This window comes from Thalassophryne amazonica, chromosome 8, assembly GCF_902500255.1.
Source record: "Thalassophryne amazonica chromosome 8, fThaAma1.1, whole genome shotgun sequence".
Classification (NCBI taxonomy): domain Eukaryota; kingdom Metazoa; phylum Chordata; class Actinopteri; order Batrachoidiformes; family Batrachoididae; genus Thalassophryne; species Thalassophryne amazonica.
The window spans coordinates 104,809,458-104,819,114 of NC_047110.1; the positions used below are offsets into that span (position 1 = coordinate 104,809,458).

The 9,657-nt window shown below is 42.1% G+C and overlaps 1 protein-coding gene across 1 annotated transcript in view; it reads right to left on the reverse strand.

Annotated features, from left to right (window-relative positions):
• The window catches only part of smpd3 (sphingomyelin phosphodiesterase 3), a 182,188-nt gene extending 181,908 nt beyond the window's left edge, over positions 1-280 (reverse strand). Inside the window, exon 1 of the mRNA XM_034177160.1 lies at positions 94-280. The gene's annotated coding sequence lies outside the window, so the exon portion shown is untranslated. The remainder of the gene's footprint in view (positions 1-93) is intronic.
• Positions 281-9,657: the final 9,377 nt, after the last annotated feature.

The following is a 9,657-nucleotide window of genomic DNA, read 5'->3' on the forward strand; positions in this document are numbered from 1 at the left end:
AATGTATTACTTCTCAGTCAGAACATTTGTGAGGCAGAAAAGATGGAAACTGTTCCTCCTCCCCTGTGCACGCAGGGGGAGCAGCACGCTTACCTGTTGGAAACGTGTCTCGCGTGGCTTTTTTTTGTTGTTGTTAGCGGTGGCGTGGAAGCTTGTCGTCCCGACGACGAGCCTTTGTGCCTCCCAAATCCATCCGAGGGTGAGAGAGAGAGAAGAGCAGCGAGGAGCAGAGCGGAGGAGACGAGTGTCTTCAGCACCACGCCACACTGAACAGAGCCCGCTGACGTCACTGCCTAGCTACGACGCCACGCCCACTCCTGGAGAGAGCGAGAGAGAGAGGGGGGGAGAGAGGGAGAGAGAAAGAGGGGGAGAGACAGAGCAGGAGAGAGAGGGAGCGAGGGAGAGAGAAAGAGGGGCGAGAGAGAGAGCAGGAGAGAGAGAGAGAGAGAGCAAGAGAGAGAGGGAGAGAGAGGGAGGGGGGGGAGAGAGAGAGAGAGAGAGAGAGCAAGAGAGAGAGGGAGAGAGAGGGAGGGGGGGAGAGAGAGAGCAGGAGAGAGAGAGAGAGAGACGGGAGAGGGAGAGAGAGAGAGAGAGAGAGAGAGAGAGAGGGAGAGAGAGAGGGAGAGAGAGAGAGCAAGAGAGAGAGAGAGAGAGAGAGAGCAAGAGAAAGAGGGTGAGAGAGAGAGAGAGCAAGAGAAAATAATTCACATTTATTGAAGAAGTTCACACTTTTTGAAGTGTATTGCACCAAAGCAAATCTGTGAAAAGCACAAGTCAGAGGAAAGAGCGAGAAAATGATTCAGATCATCGAATAAGATCATTTATTGAGAAACATAAACAGAGCAGGGGTGGTGGCCAAGTGGATAATGCGCTTGGTTTCAGTTCAGAAGGTTCCGGGTTCAAATCCCACCCCTGCCACATTTCTCCATGTTTGAGTTGCGTCAGGAAGGGCATCTGGCGTAAAACCTGTGCCAATTCAACAAGCAGATCCACCTTGGATTTGCTGTGGCGACCCCGAGTGCAAACAAGGGAGCAGCCGAAGGGACTTACTTATTGAGAAACATAAACAGAATATTGTAGTTATAAGCATAAAAAAATAGTATCCAGATAAATGGGCTCTCTCTCTCTGTGTGTGTGTGTGTGTGTGTGTGTGTGTGTGTGTGTGTGGACAAATTTCTGTTTTAAACCATCATTGCGAGGAGATTTTGGCTGGTCCTGATAACTTCAAAGGGCTGTTTGAGGGTTAAGAGTTGGTTTTGGGTGTTTCTCTGTGATCGTTATGGTCCAGGTATAGCAAGACAAATGTGTGTGTGTGTGTGTGTTTGACCTACCTTTTCTGGGTCAGAACCAGGTCAACACAAAAATAGACCTTCACCGCTCCTGCTCAGTACTGCATTGGTCGAGCTCCAACATATTTAGGGTATAAGGTCGTCTCACAACCTTCTCACCTCAGTTCAGACGGTAATCACCTGGACCTACTTTTTCTTGGTCAAATCCAGGAGGATTTAAATATAAGTGAGTGCCTGAATACCCATCCTTACTCATTCAGTCATTTATTTTCTGCCCAGGTATATCTGGGTATGGGTCATGGTGGCAGCAGAGCAAGCAGCTCATTCCACACTTCCATATCCTCAGCCAAGTCCTCTAACTCTTCCTGGGGGATCCCGAAACATTCTGAAGCCATCTGGGAAATATACAACCCCTGGCAAAATTATGGAATCACTGGCCTCGGAGGATGTTCATTCAGTTGTTTAATTTTGTAGAAAAAAAGCAGATCACAGACATGACACAAAACTAAAGTCATTTCAAATGGCAACTTTCTGGCTTTAAGAAACACTTTAAGAAATCAGGAAAAAAAAAAATGTGGCAGTCAGTAACGGTTACTTTTTTAGACCAAGCAGAGGAAAAAAAATATGGAATCACTCAATTCTGAGGAATAAATTATGGAATAATGAAAAACAAAAGAACGCTCCAACACATCACTAGTATTTTGTTGCACCACCTCTGGCTTTTATAACAGCTTGCAGTCTCTGAGGCATGGACTTAGTGAGTGACAAACAGAACTCTTCATCAATCTGGCTCCAACTTTCTCTGATTGCTGTTGCCAGATCAGCTTTGCAGGTTGGAGCCTTGTCATGGACCATTTTCTTCAACTTCCACCAAAGATTTTCAATTGGATTAAGATCCAGACTATTTGCAGGCCATGACATTGACCCTATGTGTCTTTTTGCAAGGAATGTTTTCACAGTTTTTGCTCTATGGCAAGATGCATTATCATCTTGAAAAATGATTTAATCATCCCCAAACATCCTTTCAACTGATGGGATAAGAAAAGTGTCCAAAATGTCAATGTAAACTTGTGCATTTATTGATGATGTAATGACAGCCATCTCCCCAGTGCCTTTACCTGACATGCAGCCCCATATCATCAATGACTGTGGAAATTTACATGTTCTCTTCAGGCAGTCATCTTTATAAATCTCATTGGAACGGCACCAAACAAAAGTTCCAGCATCATCACCTTGCCCAATGCAGATTCGAGATTCATCACTGAATATGACTTTCATCCAGTCATCCACAGTCCACGATTGCTTTTCCTTAGCCCATTGTAACCTTGTTTTTTTCTGTTTAGGTGTTAATGATGGCTTTCGTTTAGCTTTTCTGTATGTAAATCCCATTTCCTTTAGGTGGTTTCTTACAGTTCGGTCACAGACGTTGACTCCAGTTTCCTCCCATTCGTGCCTCATTTGTTTTGTTGTGCATTTTCGATTTTTGAGACATATTGCTTTAAGTTTTCTGTCTTGACGCTTTGATGTCTTCCTTGGTCTACCAGTATGTTTGCCTTTAACAACCTTCCCATGTTGTTTGTATTTGGTCCAGAGTTTAGACACAGCTGACTGTGAACAACCAACATCTTTTGCAACATTGCGTGATGATTTACCCTCTTTTAAGAGTTTGATAATCCTCTCCTTTGTTTCAATTGACATCTCTCGTGTTGGAGCCATGATTCATGTCAGTCCACTTGGTGCAACAGCTCTCCAAGGTGTGATCACTCCTTTTTAGATGCAGACTAACGAGCAGATCTGAATTGATGCAGGTGTTAGTTTAGGGGATGAAAATTTACAGGGTGATTCCATAATTTATTCCTCAGAATTGAGTGAGTCCATATTTTTTTCCCTCTGCTTGGTCTAAAAAAGTAACCGTTACTGACTGCCACAATTTTTTTTCCTGATTTTAGTGTTTCTTAAAGCCAGAAAGTTGCCATTTGAAATGACTTTAGTTTTGTGTCATGTCTGTGATCTGCTTTTTTTCTATAAAATTAAACAACTGAATTAACATCCTCAGAGGCCGGTGATTCCATAATTATTGCCAGGGGTTGTAATCAGTCCAGCGTGTCCTGGGTCTTCCCCAAGGCCTTCTCTCAGTTGGTCATGCCTGGAAAACCTCCCTTGGGAGATGACCAGGGAACATCCTCACCAGATGCTCAAACCACCTCAGCTGGCTCTTGTCAATGTGAAGGGGCAGCGGCTCAACTCTGAGTCTCTTCCGGACAGTAGAGCTTCTCACCCTGTCTGGGAATGTAAGCTCACATACCTGATAGAGGAATCTCATTTTGGCTGCTTGTGTCTGTGACCTTATTCTTTCGGTCACTATCAAACGTTCATGACCATAAGTGAGAGCAGGAGCAGGAATCTCGTTAACAAGACCCCAGTATACTCCAATAACTCCTCCCTGACCCAGAGGTGACAATCCACCCTTTTCTCAAAGTGGACCATGAGCTCTGATTTGGAGGTGGCCTCAAACCTGCTCAGTGCCTTGGAGGTCAGTCTGATGAAGCCACTGATGTCCAGACTCCACAGTACTGATTGGACAGGGATACTGGTCCTGCCAAAGAGATCAGTTGCTATTTTTATCAAGTAGTACGACATTCCTACTGTGGTAATTTGCCCAAATGTAGTATTTACAACAGGTTTAGAGTTTCAGGGTGACTACTATGGATCAGTCAATTACCATGGCAACAAAGGACCTGTGTCTTGGGAGTCTCTTGGACCTTTATGGATTATTTCTGGTACTTGTGGTGACACCTGGTGACAGATTGCAAGTGGTTAATGAAAAAGATGAGCTCATTAATGTTAATGAGCTATATTAGTCTGGATATCATTTCAGTAAGCTTTTAGAGCTTTGGGTCTTGGAAGCCTCACAGCAGAGCCAGAACCATGTCCATCTGGACCTGAATGAGCTTTTTTGAAAAATAGATGTTTTCTGTCCGGTGTCTCTGGCAGGTGTCTGTTGTTATTATTGACAATACTGTTGATTTCATGTCATGTTAATCATCTCATTCCTCTGTTGTGGAGAATTGATGGCGATACCTCTTTAGTTTTCCTAGTTTGTTGTGATGGTCTTTTGATTTGCAGCACTGAATACTTCCACGCCATTCCACAGAGCTAAGGGCCGGTTTGGTTCAAATGTTGGGGTTGATGTCAATGTCAATCAGGTCATGCTTGAGCATCTTTTGAAGTCTTGGACTCCCATAGGTCTTGTTCCATTTTTAAGTACATCATGTAGTACTGAGTGAGGAACTTAGTCTTTCGGCATCCTGTTTACACGTCCGTCTCATCGGAGGCTTACCAGTTTGAGCTTCCAAGACAAAGGATTTGAGTTAGTGATCTGGAACAGCTTTTCATTTGTCATCTTGTCTTCCGATGATATTCCTAGTATGGATCTCAAAGACCTAGTGTGGAAGGCATTGAGCCATGATTCCTGTGGTTGATACAGTAGTGTTCAGAATAATAGTAGTGCTATGTGACTAAAAAGATTAATCCAGGTTTTGTGTATATTTCTTATTGTTACATGGGAAACGAGGTACCAGTAGATTCAGTAGATTCTCACAAATCCAACAAGACCAAGCATTCATGATATGCACACTGTTAAGACTATGAAATTGGGCTATTAGTAAAAAAAAGTAGAAAAGGGGGTGTTCACAATAATAGTAGCATCTTCTGTTGATGCTACAAACTCAAAACTATTATGTTCAAACTGCTTTTTTAGCAATCCTGTGAATCACTAAACTAGTATTTAGTTGTATAACCACAGTTTTTCATGATTTCTTCACATCTAGGAGGCATTAATTTTGTTGGTTTGGAACCAAGATTTTGCTTGTTTACTAGTGTGCTTGGGGTCATTGTCTTGTTGAAACACCCATTTCAAGGGCATGTCCTCTTCAGCATAAGGCAACATGACCTCTTCAAGTATTTTGACATATCCAAACTGATCCATGATACCTGGTATGTGATATATAGGCCCAACACCATAGTAGGAGAAACATGCCCATATCATGATGCTTGCACCACCATGCTTCACTGTCTTCACTGTGAACTGTGGCTTGAATTCAGAGTTTGGGGGTCGTCTCCCAAACTGTCTGCTGCCCTTGGACCCAATAAGAACAATTTTACTCTCATCAGTCCACAAAATATTCCTCCATTTCTCTTTAGGCCAGTTGATGTGTTCTTTGGCAAATTGTAACCTCTTCTGCACGTCTTTTATTTAACAGAGGGACTTTGCGGGGGATTCTTGCAAATAAGTTAGCTTCACACAGGTGTCTTCTAACTGTCACAGCACTTACAGGTAACTCCAGACTGTCTACTTTTTTTTTTACTAATAGCCCAATTTCATAGCCTTAAGAGTGTGCATATCATGAATGCTTGGTCTTGTTGGATTTGTGAGAATCTACTGAATCTACTGGTACCTTGTTTCCCATGTAACAATAAGAAATATACTCAAAACCTGGATTAATCTTTTTAGTCATATAGCACTACTATTATTCTGAACACTACTGTATGTTGGCCAACATTCTCCACCATACAATAACAGACTCAAAACACAGGCTGAATTTAGTTTTAAATGAGAGATGATTGTTTCTCCAGACGTGATTAGTCAGATGTCCAAAGGTTGTTGAAGTCTAATCTAATCTAGTGGATATCTCCACCTCCGTAAGACTAACTAATGCATTGTTATTGTACAGCTAAGCAATTTACATCTCGTTGTGATTATAATTCGAGCAACGCTTTTCTGTTTGTTTATAACTCATCAGGTCTTTTTGGCTAATTTCCACCAAATATGACACGTTGAAGAAGGTCAAGCACAGGATTATGTTTAAAGAGCTAGTTGAGCAGTTATCAGTGTCATATGGGTCAACCAAAGGTCCAGTTTTGTTTTCCTACTCACTGATGTATGCCAAACATGACACTCATGTGGTAATTAGTTCTGGCATTTCCCAACTGAGCTCAAGTTGGTGGTGGTGGTGGGTGGAGGGGTTTCAACCAAACTTGGTATGATTTCAACCAAACTTGGTATGTCGATCAAGACTGACCTCAAAATTTTCCTTAAAAAAATTAATTTTAGCAAAGATGACAGTCGAGGAATTTGATTTTCAACCTAATTTGAACCACATGTGACACACTTCTGCTGAACTGCCCTGACAAGGTCAGCCAGAGGGCCATCATTTGGGTGAAGGACCTGGTCATTCACCAGGTCCTTATTGTAAGTAAGAATTTTTTTCCTTAATAACTTACCTGGTTAAATAAAGGTTAAATCACATTAAATCAAAAAGGTCATTAAGGTGAAATGTCAGATTGCCAAAGTCCTTACTGTCTTCATGTCTATGAGTACTATGACCTGCTAGGGTTAGTCTTAAATATACGTAGCTCTCTGACAGCATCATTAAAACACCAAGTGAAGGAATAGGTTGTTCCATCCATCAGGGGGGAGATAGGTTGTTCCATCCATCCAGTACAATTCCTGATACTTACTAAATCTCCCACAAAACTGTCTCCACCTCAACGCACAAAAATTTGGATTGCCCACCCAATTTAGCACTTCTTATCTAGGATTTCATTAAGAGTTTTCTTTAATCTGTCACATCTGTAAAATGACATTTTCACTTTATAATTATGTATTATTATTATCATACTTGATTTGTTGTTAATATTTCTTCATTAAAATTATTGACAATTGTGCAAAAAACAATGCCAAAAAATGTTATTATTCAACCTCGCTCATTTGTCCCTAAAATCTGCTCATTATGAGAGTGAATCAGACTAAAAGAAAGAAAAAAAATCCAATTATTACTCTTGTTAGGTTTTATAAACATGCGCTTGTTTGACAGCAGAGCTCAAAGTCATATTTTTTATCAGTTTTTCTTTTCAAATATTTGCAATGAATGTCTGATCTCATATCCTGTGGTGTGGCTGAAGGCTGTAATAACTTACATGAACATTTTTAATAATAAATGTCTCATAAGTTCCACCAGTCATTTTTAGCCTGTTATTATTAGGCTATTGTTATTTTCGTCATGTGGATCTTCCATCCAAAACCAACATATCTGACACATGTATAAATGCCACGGTGATGCCAGTCTCAGGTAGCTTGTGATCAGCTAAACTAACCAACTAACTAAGTCATGATTCCCAATTCAATACCAATTTAGGCCTTAAACATCAAATTTACGATAGGCGATTGAGTAGTTTTGAGTCTGACCCAGAACATGTAGCAGGTGGCTCTTCCTCTTGTGTGTCCTGACACCTTAACATAACATTTCTCGAAAATGTGTGAAGTTTTGACTCACTGGGTACAACGTTGAGAAAAGCTGGTTTCACAGAATGCAAAAGATGGAGAACCATCTCTACTTTTCTTCCTTCTCAAATGCCTCTCATATCATCAACAACCAGACACCGTTTTGTCCTTACAGCTACAGTGTGCATCATTTAGTGGTGTTTATTAGCATAAATGAAATGTAGCATTCATAACGCGTTCAGTAGTGTATAATTACCTGCATCAACAAATTGATGTTTTCCTATGAGCTTAGAATGAGGACTTCATATCAACGTGGGAGTGGGACCCACATGGAGGCTGATATATTGGACCGCCATGTTGATACAGTAGCCCAAAACAGGCACGCTTTCTTTGCTTTTCACATTTTGCAGTGCAGCTGGAAGAATGAGGAAAACAGAAGAGATATTAGCGATTCCTCCCCTATACACAGTCTACTGGTTGCTAGCGCAGGCTTACAGCTTTGAGAACCCTTGTTTTTGTGAAATGGAAGATTGAACATGTTGCTTTTCAAAAGAAAGTGCAAGGGATGATGAATCCCTGTCAGCATAGAAGCGTAAAACGTGATGGTAAGCTCAGTTGCAGCTGGTGATGGTATAATGCAAACTGCAACCTCACCACTAGATGGCAATAAATCCTACACACTGTAGCTTTAAGGACAAAACGTGATCTGGTTGTTGGTGATAAATTTCATGTTTAATGGCTTTTCTTTGTGTAGGTTTCTGCTAATAAACTCCCCTAAATCCCACACACTGTGGCTTTAATAACTTAAACACTGAATTGTTTTGTGTTTGTCGGCTGGCACTAGCGTCCGTTCATCATCAGCTGCTAACATGTGCTCCTTTTTATCTACATGTGCAGCGCTAACACACATATGTCTTTCTGTCAATAGACAGCTTCTTTGCGTGTTGATGGTGTTCTAATAGGCAGAGACAGAGAAGTAGCGACAGCATGGAGGACACCTCCAGGGCCAAAACCCGGCTAACAACAGCTACTCTATTAAAGATTATGAGATTAAAGAGGCTTTGAGCCAATCCGCTCCCCGTGTGCCTTCATTCCTCTGCTTGCTGCAGCTTATCACACATAGCTGACCCTCACCGGGGTGCAGAGTGTTTGGGAAATGAGACAGTGTGGCCCGAGAGTAATATAGAGTTTGACTGTGACTAAAAGTTGAGTCAAACCAACTGGACTTGTTTTGGGTGTCAACACATTTTGACACATCATAGCCCTGCTTGGTGTTGTCATAGTTGCTACCACTTCCATCTAACCATGCCACTCTTTAGGGCCCATTCACACTATAACATCAAGCGGCTGACGCTGGCTGACATAGCAGATTCTCAAAAATCTCCAAAACACCATAAGGCTCGATCCAGGCATCCATTTTCCTGTCTTCAAAGCAGGTTGACCGAGTTCAGCAGAGAGCGACATAGTATACATAGGTGGAGCAGGATGTTTGGCGACGGTCCACTGACTTACTGTAAGACGTAGTTCAACTTTCACGGTTGGAGGGTGGGTGCTTTGGTAGTGCACCTGGCAGCAGTAGCACAGCATGGCTGCATCAACTCTACTTTTGAGACATCATGTAACATAGCCTTTATAAAGTCAATCTAACTGCAATTGCATCACTTGCTACTGATACGTCATGACACAGGTTTCACATATTCATTCACATTTCTTCATATTTCTATGTTTCTTCATGCCAAAGAGATCCATAGGAGGTGGTGCATCCAGTCAAGTCTCTGATATTCACCAGCGGAGGCCGACGGAGGTGAAAGGAGCAGTAACGGTGGACTAACAGAGGTGAAAGGAGCGGTAACGGTGGACTAACAGAGGTGAAAGGAGCGGTAATGGTGGACTAACGGAGGTGAAAGGAGCAGTAACAGTGGACTAACAGAGGTGAAAGGAGCAGTAACGGTGGACTAACGGAGGTGAAAGGAGCAGTAACGGTGGACTAACGGAGGTGAAAGGAGCGGTAACGGTGGACTAACGGAGGTGAAAGGAGCAGTAACAGTGGACTAACAGAGGTGAAAGGAGCAGTAACGGTGGACT